Source organism: Emydura macquarii, unplaced genomic scaffold, assembly GCF_026122565.2.
Source record: "Emydura macquarii macquarii isolate MOO-44397 ecotype Brisbane River unplaced genomic scaffold, CSIRO-AGI_Emac_v2 contig_2768, whole genome shotgun sequence".
NCBI lineage: Eukaryota > Metazoa > Chordata > Testudines > Chelidae > Emydura > Emydura macquarii.
The window spans coordinates 26,177,455-26,201,582 of record NW_027132905.1 but is presented as its reverse complement, the minus strand read 5'-3'; the positions used below and the strand labels follow the sequence as shown (position 1 = coordinate 26,201,582).

Below are 24,128 nucleotides of genomic sequence, written 5' to 3'. Positions count from 1 at the left end.
AGTAACTCAGGGACCTGCTGCCAGTAGTGTAAACTAGAGTTGCTCCTATGCTCAGGCTCAGAGATCCAGAGGGGTACAATCGTGAAGATCATGGTGGGGCAACAATCTTACCATAGTGAAGGTTGTATCAGCCTTTTCATTATAAAGTTTTGCTACCTCTCTGATACACACAGGAAAAGTTGTTTAATTTAGAAACATACAGCAAAATGAAAGTGATGAGGGATGTTGGTGCCAAATTTAGGGTGAATTGGCCAAGCCAATTTAGAAATTGGAGGGGGGAAAAAGTTTCCCCAGATTAAATTAAATCCTTAATTACCACTTTTTTGGCACATTATGACTCCACAATGGCGAGATCAATAAATGTCGAAACTAGGCCTGTTGGTTAGATTTTGGCTACTAATAGTGTTTTTATATTTTGAAGAAATAAATCATGATATTGTGCAATTTTTTAACTTGGAAAATAGATTAGCAGAGAGTTCTCTCACCACCAAATCTCATGTAACAAAGAAAATTCAGAAAAGGTGTGTCAAACTTTGCAGGTTTATAAAACCACTCTGCCAGAATTCTAAGGTTTTTAAACTGTGCCAGAATTTCTAAATTACCAAGGAAAGCTTTAAGTTGACTTTAAAAACAAGCAGTTCATAATTAAATTTCCAATATAAATCAGATTTAGCCACCTAACCTGTACAACTAAACCATTCAAGGTTTCTCAAGTGCAATCTTCAAGCAGACGAGAATATTTTGGCCAAATTGGAATGATTTAGATATGGTATTTTAAAGATAGAAATGATAAATTTGAGAGGTTTTCACTTTTTGAAATGTATGTCTTCCCAAGTTGCTGTGCAAAAGGTTATGTCAAAACCAGTTTAGGCTGAAAATTGAAATGAGGAGGAGAAAAGAATACCAAAGAACAATTCACAGTATCTATAAATGTATGTGAGATCAACAACTTGTCCCAACTAACCTAATGGTTCATTTATACTGTTATTTTTTGGCCCTCATGATTAGCCAATATTCAAAATACTGAGCACCTGTCAGCATACCACTACCTATATGGATGCATAGTGCAGATTGCTATTAGAACGAGTTTTTTAGGTAAGCTTTTGTTTTTAAAGGAATTATTCTGGAAGAAATACACAATTATCTTTTTTAATTTTTTTTTAAAATCTGAACTAGTTTTATGAACCAAAAGTAACTTGAGAGATTCACAAAACATCAAATTCCACGAAGGATGCCAATCTCTATTCAATTGCCAGCTCCAATGACATCAAATGAGGAATACTGGAAACACATTTAATTCTGCATATGGGCAAATTGGCATGGATTCGACTAAATAATTGGTCTAAACATGAAGGAAATTTTCAAGAGTCTAGTTTATTGTCCAGATTTCAAAACTAAAATCATTTGTGCTAACATATGCTCTTTTGTATGTCAAACAGGCAGTCCTTAGCAATTAGGATATGAACATAGACACATTCAAGCACTAACAACCATTAATATTTAGGGTTTTTCAGGCCATAGCATAAACTAAGCTCTCTATATATATCCTCCTGTATAATCATTGAGTGCTAGTTAGGAGAGAAACAACATCTATTCAGTACATCATCTTCGATCGACCATTCAAATACACACTGTGACAAACAGGGTACAGACATCCCAAAGGAATAAGAGGAGCCCGCAAAGAATAAGCAATCTAATCAACAGGTTGTATAAAATGTTGTGTACAAAAATATGTCCCATAAGATCTGTAATGAAAGCTGGTAATATTCTGAACTGGATGGTCAACATTCAGCTTTCACAACATTCACAACAGAGAGGTAATCAGCCAGGCAGGGAGGGGCTGCCTCCCCAACCAGCTGAGACAAGCTCTAAGCGCCTAGCATTCTACAACCCTGGAAAAGACAAATGACGGACCACGAACGTTAACGGAAAGACAATGAAACTGAATAGAAAACCCCCGTCTTGCAAAAATAAGAAAGGAGGGAGTTTCCCCCATTCTGAATAATCATGAGTCATCATGTGACTGAGGGAGGGTTTTCATCCAGAAACTGAAGGCCAGCATTTAGGCTGGATGTTGTCTGTGAAATGCTGCATCCACTCTAAGACAGAGGATACAAAGGAAAACTGTTTAGAGGACATAAATGAATTCTCTTTCCTATTATCCATTACGTAATATAGAAACATGAAGTTACGTCTTCATGTTTATTTTCTGTGTCACCTGTATGTGTTTGCTTTTCCTATTTCATCTCTGAATTTGTGCTTTTTTTATTAAATAGACTTTGTTTATTTATACCCCAAGCAGTGTGTAAACTGCGTGACGTGCATATGCTAAAGTGAATTGATTGAGAGGAAGGATACAAAAGTCAGCATAGCACTAAGGCATCAGTATAAGGCAACAATAAAATTACAAGGCAGGTGGTGACATAATTCTTTACTGGTCTGGGTGATCCCCCAAAATATTGCACACACCTACGCAACTTCAGAAAGTGAATGTGAAAAGGAAGTTAGAATATTTATTTAATACATTTAGTTTGGTTTATGGAGAAGTTGAATACTGTGGGGGTATTAGAGGGTTCATGGAATTGGAAATGCTGTACATTAACCTTTACTGTAAATCTGAGGATTTGGGTTATTATTTGCTTATGGTAGTGCCCATTGCTTGGAAACTATTGCCTGTAATGATGTTTACACCAGCTGAAGAGCTGGCTTGGACTGGACATTCCAATACTATGGTGATGAGGCAGTATAAAAACCTATACAGAATAGCATATTTTGTCACTGAGAATTCAGAAGCATGCATATAAGCAGAGCTCTGGGTATTAATCTAAGTGTAGTAATCCAACGTATCACCCTCAGACAGTGAATTTATTTGTAAGGAAAGCCTGGCTACACTCCCCTGAAAGATTATTTCAGGTGTGGATGGTATTGAACAATTGAAGATAAAATTAACCCTTCTCACCAGCAATGTATTACAATTCCATCTCGGCACTCCGCAGATCAGTTTTTCTCCTCTGTAGTAGTCCAGGAGTGTAACAGCAGGGCAAGATAAACTCCTAATGCTCACTCTCATGGTGCCAGTTAATGCACTCATCAGTACACCATAGGGCCATAGCGGAGCAGTTGCCCATTGTGTGTAGACTGCAATTGGTATCATGTGCTAAAAATGGTGGTGCAATGGGCTTTGTTCTGGAGCAGCTCTCCTTTGCATTAGGGAGCCACACCATACTTGTATGAATGGCTTTACTTTAGTACAATACCATATATCTACTGCTTCACTCTCTCTCTCTCTCTCAGGTATTTCTGAACCACAATCACTTTGTTACTGAAGCAGTATTCTCGCTTTGCATAAGTCATCCTTTCCTGAAGCTTCCTCTGAAGGGTACTTCTGCACAGCAAAAACACACCCTGTGGCAGTGAGTCTCAGAGCCTGGGTCAACTCACATAGGCTCACGTTATGGGGCTAAAAACAGCAGAATAGATGTTTTGGGCTCTGAAACCCAGTGAGGGAGGAGGGTTTGGAGCCAGGGCTACAGTCTGAGCCCGTACATCTACATTGCTACTTTTAGCTCCCTGATGTGAACACAACTCAGTTTACCTGAGTACGGAAACTTGCTGCTGTATTTTGTTTTATTTTGCTGCGTAGATGTACCTTTAGTCATGCTCCATTCTGTTCCCCATCAGCTATTCCTGCATCCTCAAAGTATACACATTTTAGTTTTCCTGAAAGGCATCAGTCTGTGTCTGCCCCACTCTTGCACTGCATGCTAAATTTGCACGTTCAGGCCTTTCAAGAGAAAAGGGAGTCGCAGGCAGTCAAAAGAGAAGGGCAGAATAGTTTACCGGCTAGGGAACTAGCCTAGGCCTTGGAAAACCTGGGTTCAATTCCCTGCTCTTCTACAAAATTCCTCTGTGGCCTGGAGAAAGTCACTTACTTTCTTTGTGCTTCAGCTCCCCATTTGTAAGATGGAGTACTAGCGTTTCCCTACCTCACAGGCTATTACGAGGACAAACACCTTAAAGATTGTGAGGCATTCAGTTAGGCTGGTAATGTGGGCATACTTAAGATAGATAGTTCTAAGTCTAACTACTTAGCCTGCTTTAGCAACGTAACAATAATAATATCTAGTTCTTACCTAGTCCTTTTCATCAGTAGCTCTCAAAGCACTTTACAAAGGAAGTCAGTAGCATTAGCCTCATTTTACTCATGTGCATACAAATGGTGTGTGGACAGACAAAAGGCAAAATAGAAAAGAGTTGTTTATAAAATAATGATCATTTAACATCTAGCCATAGTCACGGAATCTGAGCAAGCTATTACAGTTCACGCAATGGCAAACACCCCTTTACAAAATATATTTAAACAGTCTCTAAATGGAGGATTACCAGTCAACTTCTAAGCTAACAAACACTTATGCGTGGATTTCTATAGGCCAGTTTAGCTGTACTAGATCTCCCCAGCTCATCTTTGGAGACACTTCCTTGAGAAATGCTTTTAACCATTAGCACTCAACCTCTCTGCAATTTTACCACTGGGATACAGTTATATTTTCTGCAATTCCAGAGGCTGCCTGAACTGGGCCCTCTTAAATTTGTTCAATTGCCACATCAGACATCAGTCAGCTGGGCTGTTCTAATAGGAATTGTTGTGACTTTAGGGGAGGAATATACAAACACTTCTCTTTAAAATAAAGCTATCAAGGGGAGGATAGCACCACTACTAACCAATTAACTAATGAGAGCTACCATAATGAGCTAATTAATTATCTTGGATCTAATTAATTAGGAAATAGCATATTCTCATTTCCTATTATTTTTCTCCTTCTGGGTAATTCTAATTGCAGTGTAATGAGAAAGATTATTATCTGCTTTGGCATGATAGGGATTTCATACTGTAGGCCAGAAAAGAGAAAGGTTCACCAGTAGAGCTATTTGCCTGAACTGACACTGGGCCTGATTCTTGGCACATTTGTGTATTCACATTTACACCCATTGCATTGGGAGCTGAACAGTTTGCAGGATAAGGCTCACTGGCATTAGAAGGAACACTGATGAGTTTAAGGGTATTTTCTCATTTTATTAAGTTTATAGTATAAAGAATCTGTCACAAAGTAGCATCTGCTTCAATTACAGGTGGGCATATCTTCATCTCAGCTGTGTATGGCATAGAACTGCTCAAAAATTCTGCAGAAAACTTTTTACCAAAATTACTTTTTTTTGGCCATTTGGAAATTTCAGTTGGAAGTGTTGATTTGACATGAATTTTGTGGGGGAGGATTATCAAAAACCAAATATGAATATGGCATTTTTCAGTGATGAAAAAAATCCCAAAACGTTAAGAAAAGTTTTGACAAACCTGAACATTTTTTTCATTTTCATCAAAATTTTTAATGAAGGAAAAAAGCATTTCCCAACTAGTTGTAGTGCAGTACATAGCCCCTGAGAGAAAGAACCACAATGATGTTCTCAGTCGTAATACGCAAGGAAGCCTTGATGTAGAATTAACACTTTTTAAAGTAACAGCCAATTTCCACTCACAAACCAAAAGTACAAATTAAGGGCCTATTTTTGCAACCCCATACCTCACATCAGCTGTCCATACTCCTACAATTAGGCCCAATTATATATGGGAATGTTTGGATAAGTAAGCACTGCAGAAACAGGTGCTAATTCTAATTAACTTAAGTACAAATGCTGATTATTTGACATTTATGCTGTGCATTCAGCAAATTAACCTGGAGACCTCAGTATATGGCTCTATCTATGTTCATGATTTTTTTCTCTGCCATGGGTTCACTGAGAAACACAAAGTCCAGTCAGGAGCTGGGTCATGGGGATAGTTCAGAGAGTAAGCCATTCTCCTCTGTCAGCCATCCTAAGAACTTTGAGCATGATTGACAGATTTTCCTGCTGTGTGATCATCCTTTCCTAATTTCACAGGAATAGTTTTCTTAGGACCAGTTTGATTGGGTTTGTGGCCTGGTGTGAATGTTTTGCACATCTAATTTTCTCTACATGTGGAACTAATATTGGTGGATCAAACTGTAAGGCTGTCACCTGCTTTTTATCCACAGCTCAGCCCTATAAGGTGAGATGCACTCTAGTCCTGATTGAGCAAAGCATTTAAGCATATACTTAACTTTAAGCCTGCAAATAACCCCATTGAAGTCAATGTGACTAATCATGTGCTGAAAGTTAAGCTCATGATTAAGTGATATCCTAGAGTAAGGCCAGAGCACTCAGCACCTTGCAAGGTGGTGGTCTTAGTCCATACATCTCCACTCCCTCCACAAAGTAAGGGTAGAATGAAAAGTGGGGAGGACCTCCCCACATTGTTGCCCATTGATTTTCATTTCATCTTTGATGTGAAATTCTGATGAGCCCAGCTCTAGCAAACTGAATATTAGGAATAATCATTTAATTCACTCAAAATATCTTAGAACTCATTTGGTGCCCTCCAACTATATTTGCTTAAATCTTAGCCTGATATAAACTGCTAAGTGTATGTGAAATGTGCTAATTTGGAAACTTCTCTTTTTCAGTATGCACATTGGCAAAGAAATCTGCCTTTTTAAATACGGTTTCACACATAGAAATCAGTCTGTATCTGTACACAACACTCAACATTAGCCCTCAAGTTACACAACGATACAGGTCAAAGATACAGGTCTCTTCGGGCAGAAAATTTGCCCAGACTGGGGTTTACAGCTGTCCAAGATATCCACAATATGGGAAGTAGGCTGGCAGAGGCCAAGAAATAGGTGGGGCTGATGGGGAAAGGAGCATCCAGGCGAAAGGGAAAGGAGCATCTAGTCAGAGCATCCAGGCGATGCCCTGAAACAATCCTCTAAGCAAATTTCATATGCAAGACTGCTACAAAATGCCAGCTGTACGTTAATGCAGCCCTTCTGTGTTGGAATACCTGGAGGTGAATCCTGTGGAGCTCAGTTTCCTTCTATTAATCAAAAACCTGCCCAGCTAAAGACGGAGTAGAATTTTAAAGATCATTGGTTGACTATCAAATACTCCAAAGTACGGCTGTCATCACGATAGGACTGTGTGTGATGTTAGTACAGAGATGTTTTGAATATGGATGAACATAGGACCAGAGTTTCAGCCCAAGGTGGCAGAGATGCTTGGCAAAGGAGAGTCCACTTGGAAGGACATAGGTGACTGCACTGTCCCCTCCACTGGGGTGGCACTATTCAGGATGGGGACCACAAAGCCTCAAAGATGTGTGGATTCAGCACATTCTCCCACAGACTAACGGTCAGAAGAGAGCATCATGATCTTCTAGTCTGACCTCCTGCACATGGCAGGCCACTGACCCTCACCCACCCCATCCACTGACTGAGTTACTGAAGTCCTCAAATAATGGTTTAAAGACTTCATGTTATAGAGAAACCACCATTTAGACTAGTTTAAACCTGCAAGTGACCCATGCCCCATGGTGCAAAGGAAGGTGAAACCCCTTCCCAGGGTCTCTGCCAATCTGGCCTTGGGGAAAAATTCCTTCCTGACCCCAAATATGGCGATCAGTTAGACCTTGAGCACATAAGCAAGATCTAGCAGCCAGACACCTGGGAAAAAATTCTCTGCAGTAACTCAGAGCCCTCCCCGTCTAGTGTCCCATCACCGGCCATTGGAGATATTTGTTACTAGCAGTCACAGATCAGCTACACACCATTGCAGGCAGTTTCATCATACCATCCCCTCCATAAACTTATCAAGCTCAGTCTTGAAGCCAGTTAGGTTTTTTGCCCCCACTGCTCCCCTTGGAAGGCTGTTCCAGAACTACACTCCTCTGATGGTTAGAAACCATAGCCTAAGTTCAAGTTTAAACTTGTTGATGGCCAGTTTATATCCATTTGTTCTTTTGTCCTCATTGGCACTTAAATTAAAAACTTTTCTTCCTCCCTGGTATTTCTCCTTCCCCTTCTCCCTACCTCCCTCAACCTTCTTTTGGTTAGGCTAAACAAGCCAAGCTCTTTTAATTTCCTCTCATAAGGTAGGTTTTCTTTTCCTTGAATCATCCTAGTAGCCCTTCCCTGTACCTGTTCCAGTTTGAATTAATCTTTCTTTAACATGGGAGACCAGAATTGCACACTGTATTCCAGATGAGATCTCACCAGCGCTTTGTATAATAATACTAACACTTCTCTGTCTCTACTGGGAATACCTCACCTGATGCATCCTAGGACTGCATTAGCCTTTTTCACAGTCACATTATATTGATGCCTCACAACCAATAGACCCAGGTCTGTCTTTCTCTGTCACTTGCTATGGATACGCTCCCAGCATATAGAAAAAATTCTTGTTGTTAGTCCCTAAGTGCATGATCTTGCAGTTTGCTCTACTAAATTTCATCCCATTTCTATTACTCCAGTTTGCAAGGTCATCTAGATCTTCCTGTATGATATCCCAGTCCTCCTCCATATTGGCAACATCTCCCAACTTTGTGTCATCCGCAAAATTTATTAGCACACTCCTGGTTTTTGTGCCAAGGTCAGTAATGAAAATGTTAAATAAAATTGGTCCAAAGACTGATCCCTGAGGAACTCTACTAGTAACCTCCCTCCAGCCTGACAGTTCATCCTTCAGTATGACCCATTGTAATCTCCCCTTTACCCAGTTTCTTATCTGCCTTTCAATTCTCACATTAATCCCCATCCTCTCCAGTTCAACTAATAATTTCCCTTATGGAACTGTATTAAATACTTACTGTAATCCAGGTAGATTAGATCTATTGCATTTCCCACAGCAGCCTCTATTGCAAGGGCTTTTAAGAAGCACTAGCTGTAACTTATTGCTCTCCTGCAAAAATCCCTGTCACCACCACCATCAGCCCCTGCCTCATGCTAACTGCCCTTGGGTGGAGGGGAAGAAGGGGGATGACCAGTCTGGTGCCCAGGTGTGACATTCACACTTTTCTGTGCCAGCTTCACTGAACCTAGAGCCAGCTATTAAAGGGGGTATTTTTTGCAAGGGTTTATGGGAGTTAGTTGTATTGCAGTAGCACCTAGGAGCCCTAGTCATGGACCAGGACCCCATTGTGCTAGGTGCTGTACAAACAGAACAAAAAGACCATCCCTGCCCCTGCCCCAGGACCTTACAGTCTAATTTTGACTGATTTCCATTTAAAGTCATTGGGAGGCGGGCACCTAGCTCCCTTTCATATCTGCTTACTCTGTGTGTTATCAGTGCAGCTTACTGCCTTCTTTTCCTTCTCTTTCCAAAGATACATTCGGTATTATAGCATCAGTCTCTCTGCTTGCAACTCAACCCAAGCAAAATCTGTCTGACCCTTGGCCTCTTAACCAGGGAAAACACTGAATGGATTTTTTCCAGACACTATGAATATGATTTTTTTTTTTTTTTTTCAGTTTTAGGATTATTTTTTGAGAAATGAAGCTGACAAAGTTTTTCACATCCCCACAGTTATACTGAACTAAAAAGGAGTCCTGAGAATTTTTCTCTCTCAATTTGAATCAGTTGATTTTTTTTCCCTGAGGCCAAATGCAATTTATAGAAAATATGGCATAAATGGCTTTAATTCTACGGTGTGGTGTTAAAACTTACTGCGGTGTAAAGAAACAAGATAAAATTGTCTTATATGTCTGAGAGGCCACTAGTGATGCTGTAGTATATTTCATACTAGAAATGGGCAAACACTCAATAAAATTCACATCTGTTGAAAAATCCCACACAAGGCCTGTTATTATTATTCCAATGTCTAGCTTTTGCATAGTTTTCTTCCATAAATCTTAAATTGCTTTATAAAGAAGGAAAGGATCTTTATTCCCATTTTACATTTCTGAGGCACAGGAGAGTGAAATAACTTGCCCATGGTCACCCAGCAAACTAGTGGCAGAGCTAGGAACAGAACTCAGGTTTCCTGAGTCCCAGTCCATTGCTCTGTCTATAGGCAACTCCCCTATATATTCTTATGTGCCTTCTGCTGGACCCCCTGCACAGGAGTGAATTTTACACACTGTGCGTAAGTACCAAACCTTCACAAAAAGTCAGTGGACTGAGATTTAAGGCTGATCTGTCAGACATTTGGTTCAACCCCCAGCTGTTATTTTTTGCTACTTTGGATGTTTCTGAATGGCTCACGTTCATTAGGGGAGATTTCTCCCTAGCTTCTGGATGCATTCCAACATCATGGGTTTAAAAGTTTTACTATCATCTGAATGCTGTTAGAGTTGCTTTCCCCTATGGACAGACTCAAAACAAGAAGAAAACACATAAAAAATGTAAACAGTAGGAAAAGAGAAATCAGGGTGAAAAATAGATACAGCCTGAAGGAAAGACAGGAGGAAGAGAAAAATCTGAGGAAAGACAATTGTGCCACAACTGCTAGCCTCACTCATTTTGATTATTCTTCTAACACCAAATGCATAGCATAGGCTTCCCTATAGTTAGAAAAACCATGTGTTTTAAAAAAAAAAAACACACAGGAAGAGGCTCAATGTTAGATGAAATGAGATTGCTTGTCCCTCCTTCAAATAACAGCTCAAAGATGGGTCTATTTAAAACACCTATCCACATATACGTGCATTCTTGATTAGGGAGCCAGATTCTGATCTTAATTACCCTGCTTTAAATCCAAAGTAAATCCATCGACATCAGTTCTGTTAGTTCACTGGCATACAGTGCTATAAACTTAAACCAATATCCAGCACTCCTGATATAAAATTAATTGATATGATTAGGAAACAGATGCAATTGTATTTGAAATTCTGTTATACTGAAATTTGTCTTGGACTCAAAGCTTCTAGTGACACAGAAACATAGGAGTTCATTAAAGTTTACAAGCCAATGACAGAGGCCCTTAGCTCATACACAGGACAATGCCCTCTGAAGTCATTAGAGTTCTTGAGGCAGAGCAACACAAAACTATCTTGAAGAAAAGTAGAAGCACTGATGCCAAAGAGTGCTGAGAATGAAAGAAAGACAATGGAGAAGAAAGTGGTATTACTTGTGCCTCGGGGCTCAGTGCTTTGTTTGATGAGCTAATGCAAAATACACAAATTCCTCTCCAAACAATAAAAGGGTTTAACTGTGTTTGGAAAGAGCTAGTTTGAATGGAAAATTAAATTGTATTTGCAGATTCTACTTTCTTTTCAAAAACCCTTTTGGAGCTAACTCTGGCATAAAAATAACTGGATTAACAGAAAAGATGCAGTTAGCTGTATTGACAAACAAATAATGCATTCCTACTGAAGGATTGTACCAACACATATCACCTAGAGAAAGGAAAGGAATCTCACTCTAAGTCACACTAAGTATTACAGCTAATAATCCATCCTTTGATAGGTAGGATTCAGTAGGCAAGAAAGGTTGTCTGAAGGAGACATGGTTTTGTACGAACTCTGTGGCATATTAATTCTATATTATCCGTTTTCTATTCTCTCTTATACCCCTGTACCCAAAATGGTAAAGATCTGGAACCAATAACCATACTGAAAAAATTATCTGAGATAGGAACATGCTGATGGGAATTAATAGTCAGTTTCTGCAGATACACTAGCTTAGTATGAAGCTGGGTTAGTTAGGGAGATCAAGAAATGCCTGTGAACTTGATGGGCTGTTAAAGCAGTCATTTAAAGCATGTGGGCCAGCACCCTCAGCTGGCATAAATCAATATGGCTCCATTAACTCATTTGAAAGAGTTGTCCCCTTATTTTTATGAGACAGAGTCAATATATTCAAAATAAGCTTTAGCATGTCAAGCAACTATGACCTACTCTCCCAGTAGAGAACTCAGTCTTTTCAGCATCAGTCTGAAGGGGCCGTTTTCACTGACAAGAAGGTTAGTTGGTCAGATTAATTGTAACTACAGTGGTGCCAATGGGATTGTGTATGTACAATTCCCTAATGGAGACAGCACTTGATGTCACCACAGCAATAACCGGAGTTGATCAAAATATGATTCCCCCTGCCCCCTCCAAAGACTTGTCTGAAAATGTCTTTAAAAGACACAGAGCAATTTGGATGGTGTATGGGAGAAATTACCTGAATAGGAACTTGCACACAAAGCTGTTTACTGGAGTTCTGACAATTACACTATTCAAAAACCAATGTTTCTGACTGAAAGTGAAGTACCTCAATCCACATTTAGGCATCCAAATAAGCAACCTCATTTTCAAAAGTGCTGAGCGTCCCCCAGCTGCTACTGAGGACTGCTGAGTAGGAGTCATACTGGGTGCCAAGTAGAGCTGGTCGGTAATTTTCCATCACAACGATTTCATGAAAGAAAGTGTCCTTTTCACAAAATCAATTTCACAGGAAAAATTCTGTTTTCTTGAAAAAATTTAATTTTCCTTTGGGAACATCAAAATGACAGCTCCCCAGCTGCCTGCTTGGGAGGTAGTTCTGAAATTCACTTTCTGCTACTTATTTAAGAAAGTGGCTTATCTCACAAACTTATATTGGCTCCAACACCATCTCAATCTTTTAGTGCTTCACAATCTTTTAACTTCTTTATTCTCACAATGCCCATGCGAGGTAGAGAAGTACATCCATTTTGCAGACAGGGAACTGAGGGAGAGAGAGACTAAGTGACCTGCCCAAGGTCATGCAGGAAGTCTGTGGTAGAGCAGGGAACTGAATCCAAATCCTGTAAATTCTAGGCTAACAGCCTGTCACTGTGTTATCTTTCCTCTCAGTGAGGACTTGAAAATTTGGGCCTGGAATACTCCCCCCATGCAGCTCCCAGTCAGCATAGCCAACTTCCTTGTCCAACTTTCAGTTCAAGTTTGTACATTTTCACCAGAGTATATATTTTCCAGATGTGGCTGTTTCTTGGTGAACTTACCAACGGGCTTAAAACAGCAGGGTTAAGGCCTAAAGGGATCAGAGAAAAACTTTTAGATTCAGTTAGAGTACTGCAAGCACAAAGACTGACAAGGGTACCTCCAGTGCATACCATCAGTGGTTTTCGAGTGTTAAAGAGGTCAGTTAGAACTTAATTTAAATTTACAGGAAAGGACAATCTAATTAGGTATTTACACAGCTGTGCTATAATTTGTCAACTGGAAGCTGCTCATTTCATTTGCATTGCTTCAGAGCTCCCTGCTTCCCAGCCTATCAATACAGTCTGTGATTTAACAGTTACATTGTTACCCCTTTTGATGCCAGCAGATAGTCAAAGTTTGGTGCTCTATGGGTGTTCCAGTTGGGAGCAGAAATTAGTGGTAGTCGGGTATTTCTTAAATGCAGTCTTCTTTTTAATGTACACAAAATGTACAATGACCTGTGTCGCTAAACACAGGAGGACTCAGCAGTAAACAGCTTCTTCCACAGCACCAGAAATGCTCTTTTCAGCATGCAACCCCTGACACAAAAAAACCCTTCCCAGCTTTCTTCCAGAGTCAGCCACTAATGCCTTCAGCTACAGCTGCTGCTGTCTCTCGCTCTCTTCAGTCTTTCTTGTCTGTTCTCAGTTACTGTGTGTTCTTCTTTCCCCCTCACATACCCATCCCAAAACAATATTCAGCAAAAGCTGCTGGCTGGATTCACACATTCATATTTGTCTTAACTGTAAGCAGAAACACTACCTATGTTAGGTGTGAACTCACCTTACAATTATCAGTCTAGGACCCATAACAAGGTTTCACCCAGCTCATAACATTATTTTCACTCTGAGATTGAGTAAGCCCCTTCAATAGCAAAAAGGTCAGCAATTGATCCCAGACAGAATAAGTGTCACATAAGACAAAAGAATCAACCCTTAATGTCTGAGTGGCTGAAATTTTTTTAGGCACTGTTCCAAATCAAAGCCCTTGAAGAGCTGTGCATGATATAATTTGCAGATATTGCCAATACATATAGAACCTTATATATTTTGGCCACCTGGAGTTATTCTGAGAGTCAGCACAAAATCCGTCAAACCTTCAAAATAAACCTTAAATGTGCACAGGTCTTTTGCTGGCGCTCTGCACAGCAGTGAATGGCAGCCACTGAAAGCAATGAGAGTTGTCACAATTCTCAGAAACCAGAAGAAAAATAAAATAAAATAAATAAATAAAAATAAAATATAAATATAAATAAATAAATGAGGGCAGAAACTGGTCTGGAAATATTCATTCTTACCCCAAAAACCACTTATTTCACCAAAACACTGCAGGCCAAATTCTCAGCTGCTGCTGGAAATCAGTGTAACTCAGTTGACTTCAATGGCAACATGAGCTGAGGACCCACTCCAGACCATTGAGTTATAACCAGCAAGGAGCATTATCACAGCTGATCACCACTAGACAAAAGGGCTAATGGATCCTAAGCTACAAATCACCAGAAAACTTGTTTAAAATCAATAAAGGAGTACAACAAGTGATGATTCAAAACTGACACTGAGCCAGGTAATCTGTATTTAAAAAGAAAGAAAGAAAGAAGTGTTTACTATCAACAGTCTTTCCAGAGAACCATTCAAGGGCAAGTGCTTTATAAGCAAGATTCATGAATAATGTCTGATGTCAACATAAATGGATAATTAATTAACCTGTATTTGGAAAGTGATTCTTTCCCTGCTGTATGGAGAATTTTTTAAGTTCTCCTGTGATTGATAAAGCTGTAAATTGGAAAGCCCAGTATGGCAGATTTAATAACTTTCAATAAGGTACATTATAAAACTATTAAATATCTTCCATTCAGGTAATTATTGGAGTTTTGCCATATCTTTTACTGTCTCCAGACCAAGATATGGCGGGAGGAGGGAGGGAAAGAGAACCTTAATGGATCCAAACAGAGAGCTTTTTCTCAGTAATTATGTCTGATTGGAAAATTGCCTGCTTCACAGAACAGAAACCTGAAGCTCTCTTGGTAATGAGAGATCTCAAGTTTCTAATTAACAGAAAAGAGAAGTGTTGCACATTTCACATTGTATGTTTCTGTCACATATTAGCTACCTTTTCGGCAATATTCACAGAAGAACTAATGTGCCTATGTCATGTGAAGGGGGAAAAAAACCTGTTTAAAATAAAATAATCAATACTCTAAGGAAAGGAAAAATAAATTGGAACTGGGCATTAAATAGGCTGCTTGTCCACTTAATTCCTGTTAGTTAGCTAATCTTTATGACCCAGTGTGAACTCCACAGAAGATTAATATTACCTTTTATATCCATTTTCCTTTAAGAGAGAGGAAGTAATTCTAGACTTGTAAGAAATATGCTGGTTGCTTTTTATGAATAAAAATTGAGATGCCATTAAGACTAAATGTCATTTGTACATTATTAGTGCTATACTTGTAAATGAGCTTGTGTAATAAGCAGGAACTGTACTCAAAGTTTTCATTCCTACCAAGATCTCTCTTTCATTGATATCTTGTGATAATGAGTTCTACAGGTTGGCCAATTTGAAAGGCAACAATCTGAAAGGCAACAATTTAATTTAATCAAATAGAATATTGTTCTTTCACGAGAAAGGAAAAATAGGAGCACTTGATTTACCTTCTATAAACCATTCATTATTTTGTATACCTACGTCATTTCCTCTCTCTGAACTAAACTGTCCCAATCTTTTAACATCTTTTTCAATGGAACTCTTTCCTTGCCTCTGATCACTTTGGTCACCCATCTCTGAACACTTTCCATTTTTGTTTTATCTTTGATATGAGAACTGAACACAAGAGATGGCTGGAAAACCAATTGTTATTCCTCACAGAAATTTTCACCAAAACCAATTTTGACTTGTCAGTTTTAGTCCAAAAACGTTTCTATTTCACGCTGAAAATGGCCAAAACCACAGAAGTGGATGAAAGATTTTTCAGTGTTGCAAGCAATTTAGAAGTTTTTGAGGAATGCAGATTTTTTTTTTTTTTTTTTTGAAAATCATTTAACTGAAAACCTATTCTCCACCCAGAAAAACCAACTTGAGACTAAAAATTTTTGACCAACCCAACTAAACAGCATTCTAGATGAGTGTGTGAATTGATATACATAATAGTGTTATATCCCATTCTCATAGAGCACTACAATACTGCCCGACAGAGATAGAGGACAGAATAAAAAATACATTCCTGATATCTTTCCATCTTGATCAGAGTTCAGTTGGAAAGTAACCTCACTTAAAACAACAACAACAACAGTTGAGGGGATGTATGGGGAAGGGAAACCCTATTGAGTTGGACTACCCTTTTAATCATATGGGACAGTCTCAGTCCATTTGGAGCAGCACAGGAGAAATAGCTTGTAACTAACTTCCAATATGAGACTTGTCCCAATGAGCTGGATGTCAAGGTTAGGACTGTTGCCAACCTCTGTGCTGGTGTGGCAGGATGGACAGGCAAGCACAGGAGTTCTCCTTTCCCCTGCAATTTACGTCACAGTCAAAATTCATGCTCTCTATTTGACAAAGGAATTGTTCCTGGCTTATGACAATGGCACAAGCTCCCTAAGAGGCATGGGCTATGGAGTAGCCCCACCCACCCCAGCTAGCAAAGCTGGCTGGCCACACACAGTAGAAAATGCACTGCACTCCCTTACATGCCTAACAATGGCTGCGTGTCCCCCAACTCCCCACATGTACCTGGGAGCTTGGAGAGGCTCAGCAGTGCTTCCATGTCTGGTGCAGCTGCATACTGCCGAGGCTGCAACAGAGCTTCCAGTGAATGGTGCTCCCAGAGTTCATGAGATTTGAGAAAGTAAAAATGTTTGCAAAAGCTTCTAAGAACAGTAAATAGAAACAAAAACTGAGCAAACGGGTTGGTTCACACACAGTTCAAACTCCAAGCCAGGCAGATTTCAGGACAGACCATGCACACAGGCCTTACTGTATTTAATATTAAATTTAGTTTTAAATTTAGTTTAATATTTAAAATTAAAATAAGTTATTAAAGCACAGCTTGTTTTTTGCTTTATGTTTTTTAATTCTTTGCTTTTGTATCTAGTTGCATTCATCATGACCAAGTTTTTTAATCAAGTTTTACCTCCATGCACTTCTTTCTTCTGTGAAGTGCATGTCAACTTATGCACACAAGCTTACAAGCGTAGTGAAGGTAAATGAAGAAAGCACCGTGCTGAAAGTGTGTCATTAGATAATGTAGCAATCAAGCAATCTGAAAAAGGTGCACTGAGACAGATGGGATAATAGCACTAGAGGCCTAGGTTTCTAAAAAAAAGGGGAAAAACCACTTTACTTTTTGAAATAAGTACTTGTGAGGTCAACTCTAAATTTTAATTTCTCACTTAATGAAATACTTTGACATGGTCGGTAAATTATTTTTCTTCTGGGATTGAAATGAAGTGAGTTTCAGGGTAATACAGTGCCCATATAGCCACTTTAGGTTTAACCTCCCTTTGGATTTAACATACATACCTAATTAGCATTCTTTACACACATACCCCTCTGAAGGTGGAAAAAAGTAATTATAGTGCATTAACTTCTTCTGACACCTAAGCTGCAGACTTTCACTCAATAAGTGGCAGGAAGCCCAAAAAAGAGACCCTCTTTGTGATACTTTTAACATGGCACACCTAAGAGTAGTTTGACCATGCAGTCAAAAAATTGTGTATGTGTGTTGCATAGATTCCTTTTTCTTTTGTGTTTTTCCTATCCAAGTACTGACCAGAACCAATTTTTATTAGCTCATGGACCACGATAACATAGTACTTTTTGGTGGGTTTTAATCCTATGCCAATATTAAAACTAACATGAAGCCTTGATGCCGGAATACAAGGGGAGTTTGACAATCTGAGTCACCAACCTTCGGATGAGTTGTTAAACTGAGCCTTGAGCTATAGCAATGTGAAACTCTGCAGGTTTGCGCTGTGGAATTGAAGTATTTGTGAAATTTTGGGCCTGAAACTTCGTCCTTCTCTACTCCTGACCAAAAAAAGGTCCAGTAGTCCCCATAGGGCAGGTCGGAATAATAAGAATGAAGATCAGTGCCTTCATAATTTCATATCTGTAGTGTCTTGGTATCTTAACTTCCCCTCTGGTTCTCTTATTGGTTTGACAAGGCCTCAACGCGGTGTACTATACTGGAACATCTCAGGTGTTTCACAGCCAGTGATGGTTCTAGAAGGGGGTCGTGTGAGTCTAAACTCAATTACTCTTAATTTAATCCCTTGTGGTCTAAAATTAGGCACCTTAACCTAGATTTAGGCAGAATTCCCAAATCTATTTTATTTGTCTGGATTTTTGCAAACCTCAGCACCCATGCCATGCAATGGACACTTTTAAGTATCTTTTAAAAATCCACTAACAAACAGACCCATCAGTTCCCCAAAAACAGATCAAATAACCCAGTGATAGCATAAATATAACTGAAATTGATTAACGTAGCACACAGCCCCATCTCCCACCTCCACTACCCAGCCCTACTCAAACCCCATCTTCTCATGATCAAGGGGAAAAAAGTGGGTCTTATAAGGAGCCTTGACAGCTAACAGACTCTGGCTGTTACAGTCCGAGGAGCAGGAGAATTCCAGAGATCTGGAGCTCTAGCAGAGCATGATCTGCCAGTAACCCCTTCTCTCAAACAACAGAACTTCTGCTCAGTCATCTCAACTGACCACAGCTACAGCAGTATATCGTGGAGAGAGAGGCAGTCTTTTAGGTAGGTCTGAGGTCATTTAGGACTTTATAAATTAAACACGACATCTTAAATCAAGCCGGAACCACTATAATGCAGCCATTATAGTTCATACAGCACAGGTCTGATATGCTCACAACAACAAAATACCACTCGTCACAGTTTCAGCATAATTGCCTCTGTAGTCCTGCCTCAGTGGTCCACTCCAGGAGTACCCAGTCAGATCTTAGGTGTGCAGCAGTCTCCTGTCTCTGGGCAGGGATGCTTGTCTCAATCCTTTAGGACAGGGTTTTTTTTTTAAGGCTTCACGGCTCCCTGCCTTACACTGTGACATCCCCAGCAAGCCAGACTGCCTGTACTTTGCTTTCTCTTTGAGGGCTACCAACAGCATATTGCCAGAAGTAACAAGTTACCACACAGATCTTTCTAAGCAAGCACATTTGTTCTTTAGGTAAAAGCATTATGGAGAAAACATACAAAACCAATACAAAGCATGTTTAAACACACTGAGCATACCAGGAATCACCCATCAGTCTTATGGGGCCTTTAATTGGCTGGCTGCCAGCCTGTACACCGCTGTCATTTCCTTACATCTCTTGCCCTGGGGTCTCTTCCAGAACCTCCACTCCACTGCAGGAGTCAAGCTCACTCCTGGGTCCTTTCTGAGTCTAATGACCTCCAGTCCCTGGTGCTGCTCCTCAGGTCCAGCTACAAGGTGCTGATGGAGAGCGGATATCCAAAGCCCCTCTCTGGGCTGCAGTGTCTGCCTGTCCTAAACAAGGCGAGGGTGGAGGAGTAAAGGCTTGTTACTGCTTTGGGCTGGACTCCTTGGCTACTGGGCTCTCTAGCAGTTTCTCCTCTTGGACAAACTGCATCTGCTCAGTGGCCAGCTTCACCTTTTTAAGCTCCCCTTCTCTGCTGGTGTCTAACTGACATTGCCTGAGTGCAGAGATGCTCATCAGGCATGCTGTCAGTGGGACAGGGGCATGTGACATCACAGGGTCCCAGTAGACTAATGTCTTTTCAACTCTTCTATAGGAGTTGGACCCTTCCGTAAGGGCTAAGTCCTCCCTTGGACAGGTCCCATCCGTTTGCTGGAGCAGAAAGAAGGCCTTGAATCAGTTTAAACACAGTCTTTTTATACCAAAAGCCCTTTGTCTGTTGATCTCTGGAAAACCCAGTCTGAACCACCCCTCTGGAATGATTACTACTTGAGTGATTCACCTTAATCACTTCCCCCACAGTTGGAGCTGTGGTAACCCTCCCCACTGGAGGTGCATACAATCCCTGGCCTACGGAGATACATAGATTTAATACAATAGTTCCTCAAAAGAAACTGCATGCAGTTGCAATATTTGTCACACCGCTTAGGAGGCAATCCACCAAATTCTGCACCAGAATTCTGAATAAATTTAAGATGATCACCCAAAAATTGAGGCATCCATAACAAACGAACACCTTTAAAAGTTGAGACATATCTTATTTGCCCATGGTTGCTGATCAATTCTCATTGGCAGACCCAGCAAATAGAACTCAGGTTTCTTGAATTAGAGTCCTATACTCTATTTGTTGAACTGTGCTCTCATACGTTTAGTGGGTGAGGTCTTCTATTTGATAAAGAAAACTCTCAAGAGCTTCGCTGAACCTCAATAGACCTCTTAAAGAGTTTAGTGCTATCTTCCCCCACAATCTTAGCAGGGCTTCTCAGAGATTGTTAGGGGTATGAATAAAGCAAGAAGGTCAGGAAAGGAGCATTATGGCAGACAGACAGACAAATCATTCACAGGGACACACTTGAGAATTCCAGAAATTAGATAAACAAGTTGTGTGTGTGAATCTCCATCCCTCACTTCCCATAGAGTACCACTGGCTGAACATTCACGAGGTGGTTGTGTTTGGAGCACACCTCACTGGGCCTGTGCACTCTATGCCTCCTTAGTCTGAACAGAGCACAGGTTTCACCCCAGCTTTGGGTCTCTAGGGATATTCCCTTGATGAAGATCCTGTGTCTAGCAGCTCCTCCTGAGAACCGAGAACTCTGGTCCAACTGCTTAGTTCCTAGGATCAGTGCTGTTCCCTCAGACTCTACTGTAGCTTAAGCACAATCTTTCCCAGAATTCCACATTGCAGGTTCTCTTGGTTTATAGTTTGCTTTCACTGTCATGTGCCCCCAAAGAGGTAAACAGACACACAGGCCTTTGCACAAAGATTTTAAACATAATTACTCAATTTAGATAGCACAAGAAATATACAAATCTAGACAAAATAATAAACACTTATATGCATTTCCAGCCTCAGTTTCCCCACCACTCTGGAGAGTTCTTTGGGTTTAGGGCAGAGTCCCCTCAGGAGTACAGTTGCTGCTGTTGCACATGGCTTCTCTTCAGAATCATGGTGGCTCTGACCCTGACCTTTGCAGTCAGGGCTCTCCTGCCCAAGCTTTTTCTCTTCCTGCTCTCCTCAGAGTAACTGGTAACTCTCTTTTATAACCTCTCAGCCCCTTTGTTAGGTGTCCATCTCTTCAGCCTCATCAGGTGATTAGAGTCCTTCACCAAATGACCCACTGTTAGTTTTCAGTCCACCTGAGCAGAGTGATTCCTCTGGGTGTCAGTCAACTCTTTATACAAGCATACTTCTGTTTGACTAGAGAACCATCGAGGTTTAATAACCTCCATTGTTGTCCCTCTGCCACTGTCCTTTGGAATTTCAGTACAAGAGAGAGGTGGAAGGACATCAGAAAAGTCTGCAAGCCCCACATTCAAAAAGGAATTTGCAGCCTGACACAAATACACTTAAAGAGCCCTTAAGATCAAATAGAATTCACAAACTCTGAATAGATTCTCCAAATCATCGCACGAGTCATTCCACCTCCCCAGACAAATTATGACTACTCACTCTTACAGGACTGATTTCCTGTCCTATCAGAGATCATCTTCAACCTGCCATATTAAAACCACAAACCGTCATTTCTACTTTTGAACAGCAGTTGTCTGAGGCAATTTAGCCTTTGAACTAGGCACACAGTATTTCTTTAAACTTTTAACTTCTCATTCAAGAGATCCGAAGAGGACTATAAATCACACTCATACTAAGCACATAACAATGTCTTTAATACTTCCTATCATGGCAGCATTAAGCTCTTTTAAAAATTATAGATTAAATGTTTAGCAAAGTCTGGGTGTGGCTTCAGTCCTTGGCCTCTTTGCTAAGACTTTCAACAGTGATGTGAATTAGAATCCAGCTGTGGAAGCAGACTGAGATGAGTACACTTGTTATTGGAGTCAGACCACCTTCTGTCCGTGCCTGACATGGTAAGTCTCGCTTTAATAAAGGCAAGACACAGCTGCTTACCTCTCTCAAGTTTAATTAATTAAGCAGATCAAAAAGATGATCTTTAATACTCCATTCGTATCACATTTAATGTAAGAGTCTTATGGACTACAGAAACTTCTGAAAGAAAGGCGGAAAAACACCTGCCTTAACATACACAGTCCCCCAATGCATTGGACCACCTTGTCTCATTCACATACAGTAAGCTATACAGTCATCAGATGGTGATGACTTTTGCTCACAGACGGCCAACATCTAATATTACCCCTATGATAAAATGCTCTGTTAACAAAATCTGGGTGTGTATCTGTACTGTACTTACAATAAGAGCCACAAGATGATTGGAGGTGGGGAGGAAGGAGGAATACTGTTCTTTATTACCTGTAGCATCACATGCTGCAGAAGTTTGCAAATTGTCTCCTACTGTTGGAAGAATGCTTATGTAAGCTTTACACGTTTCAGTAATGTTCATTTCATGGGAATAAGACAAACAAGCAGAACTAATTCATTCCTTAGTGAATATAGCAGTCACTTTAAAAACTCCAAGTTCTTTTCTTTCCTTTATTAAAAAGGAAATTTTGCAATGATTCATCTTCTCATTCTTCTAGCATGAGATCCGAGTACATTATCTAGCACTTGTTTTTTCACTTACATAAAACATGCTCTCAGGATGAAGCATCCCCTCAGAATACTAAGTCGGCATTGTGTGAGACTTCATAAGAAGAGTAAAAAATGTCAACCTAGAATGGGAATGCTAGTTTGGAGGAAGGGTTCATTAGCATTCAGTTAAATTGCCAGGAATGTCAGCTGCTGAATTTGAAAAATATTTTAATAACTTATTTTACCGAACATTTAAGAAAATGCTTCCTCACACTCTCTCGCCAATAAAGGAGTATAAACCTTTAGCCCATCTCAAGGTAAGTCAGCCAGAAAATCCCCATTGTCGCATAATTTATGTAAAGTTGTCTAAATAAGTTCATGGACCTGTTATAATTCAAGTTATTTGTCAATTAATTTGAGATGACATGATTGTAAATACCAGTCTAGAAACCCCACAAACGTTTGTGATTTATCTTAGGACTCAGCATGGGTAATAATGTTTATGGAATGTCTATGCTAGTATTTAAAATCATGTCAATTAGCTTGGGTTAACTGGCAATCTATTAACTCAAGTTCAAACAGAACCACAAAATCTAGTTGAGACATATCAATGGTCCTGTTTACAGGGAAAAATCCTGCTTTCTTCAATCAAATTACCTTAATACTACTGAACCCCCGCTCTCCATCCTTAAACACTCACATAGACACAGTTTAGCTGTTTAGATTGAACTAACTTGATAGGAACAAGCACCTTTTCCCCCTGCGTAGATGAGGCTTAACTTAAGTGACTGATTAGGATATGGGATAGTGTGATATACCAAGGCCCTTCATTTTTTGTTGTAACTTTGTTTAAAATGTCTCAGGAATGTATCAGTGTTTGTTACAAAAATTTCAAAACGGGTTAAAAATCAGTGCAAAAAATTAACTTCACAGTTTTCTGGGTAAATATCAGGGTTAATATTGGAAGATGGGAGTACAGAAAAAAACAAATAGAGAAAAGTAAGAATATTGAAAGTAAAAGCAGTTTAATTCTGTGGTTTTTATATATATATACTGTTAAAATACAGGATGACCAGATAGCGAGTGTGAAAAATCGGGTCGGGGTGTGTGGGGGGGTAATAGGCGCCTATATAAGACAAAGCCACAAATATCGGGACTGTCCCTATAAATCAGGACATCTGGTCAACCTAACTGGGACACGCTTCAAAAGTTCCACTAAAAGGTTGCATATTTGTAAGTTGCTTATTGAAAAGAGTCCTTTATATCTGCAATGTATATGCATGAGTTTAAATGCAGTTTTATTTTGCTGAACATTAAAAAGAAGGCAAACAATGATTTTTGAGCTGTTTTATGAGGCAACAGAAATCATGTAAAGATTTTAAGCCAGACTTCAGTGAGGGTATAAAAACATGGGCTAGCTTTGGATTTGGAAGTATGCCATACATTGCAATAAAATGCTCTGCCAGCAAATCACAGGTGCATCTCTCCTGAGCATGTGGAAATAGAATTGAGATCCTTGTGGATGTTACTTTGAATCCGTGTTATATTCACCCTGAGGTGTATTTTTACATCTGTTATATATCTGTGTTTTGTGTGTCTTCATGTATCTTTAAAGATATTTACACAAGTCAGCATCTTTGTTTAACACACCATGAAAGGAGAAG

At 39.8% G+C, this 24,128-nt stretch overlaps 1 protein-coding gene across 3 annotated transcripts in view; it reads right to left on the bottom strand.

Annotated features, from left to right (window-relative positions):
* KCNIP1 (potassium voltage-gated channel interacting protein 1) overlaps window positions 1-24,128 on the bottom strand; it is a 454,198-nt gene that overhangs the window by 123,908 nt on the left and 306,162 nt on the right. The window contains exon 1 of one of the 3 annotated variants that reach the window (XM_067567453.1): window positions 14,095-14,179. The exons of the other annotated variants lie outside the window; for them this stretch is intronic. The gene's annotated coding sequence lies outside the window, so the exon portion shown is untranslated. Of the gene's footprint in view, window positions 1-14,094; window positions 14,180-24,128 lie in introns of those variants that run through there. 3 annotated transcript variants of the gene reach the window in all.